Here is a 1,122-nt window from a genome sequence, read left to right on the forward strand (position 1 = left end):
AATCAGGTTTGATGCTAATAGTTATTTTCTTGAAAGATTATATCTTTATCTATTTTGTTTGAATCCAGCACTAATTAACTAACTAATAGTTATTATTATTGTATAAATTCCGAACAAACCTATGCAGGGAGTGGTGTTTGATTTGAATTTGAAATAGCATGTATTGAACGTATAAATTAATTATTAATAGCACGCTCTAGCTAGTGCATTGTGCACATAGACAAAGAAGTCCAAAATTATCGAAAATTTTGCCTGACTCTTGCTAGAGAAACTTTCTATTTTATTTTTGTGAGAATATTTCAACACGTGGTTTGCAGACATGCCTTGTTTCCTGGGTTGTGGCTTTCTGTTCTTCCATTCAGATGAGGTACTTGAATCTATGCACTTATAATAAATAGATATAATGGAACCTGTTCTCACATAATACACCTTCTTCTTACTCAAGCTTTTCTCACCATGCATTGGAACATTAACTTAACTTAAATTTCAATTTGTTATGCAGATGATGTTATAGGAATTGGCATCACTGCAACTGCTGTGAGACTCATAGTTGGTGGCTTTGCTGCAGTATTGGCCTAGAAGAAATGAGCATATTTTGGTTTTTTTTTTTTTTCTGCAAAATGTATTCAAAGTCAATGAAATGACAAACAAACCTCTATTATGTATTGACAAATACCACTTTTAACATTCTAGTTTGTCAAAAGGAGCATTTTAATAGAAAGCTTATTTCAAATTTTTCTGGTCAAAATTCAAATGCAAATTATCATTATTATTATTATTATTATTATTATTATTATTATTATTATTATAATGGCAGCTAAAAGTGGATAATAGTATAATTTTAGAATTTTTTTAGTGGCCATATAAATTGCCAGTAAAATAGATTTTAGCGGCAATGGTAATGGCAACTAAAAGTGAACAATGTTTCTATCTTAGAATTACTTTTAGTGACTATACAAATTGTCAAGAAATTTACTCTTAAAAGTTATTATTTTTTGCGGCCATTAAAATAGTTTTTACCGGCAAATGTTATAATGGCCACTAAAACCTTTTAGCGGCGAAGTATAAGACGGCTAATATCTAATTGCTGGTAAATGTATTAGCGGTTATTTTTATTGCCGC

General features: G+C 29.9%; 1 long non-coding RNA gene across 1 annotated transcript; it reads left to right on the forward strand.

The window, feature by feature from the left end:
* Window positions 260–802, forward strand: LOC110269877. Its single transcript, XR_002358650.1, has 2 exons — window positions 260–367; window positions 503–802. It is a non-coding gene; the product is annotated as an uncharacterized LOC110269877 (long non-coding RNA).

The sequence above is a fragment of the Arachis ipaensis genome, chromosome B01 (assembly GCF_000816755.2).
Source record: "Arachis ipaensis cultivar K30076 chromosome B01, Araip1.1, whole genome shotgun sequence".
NCBI classification, from domain to species: Eukaryota; Viridiplantae; Streptophyta; class Magnoliopsida; order Fabales; family Fabaceae; genus Arachis; species Arachis ipaensis.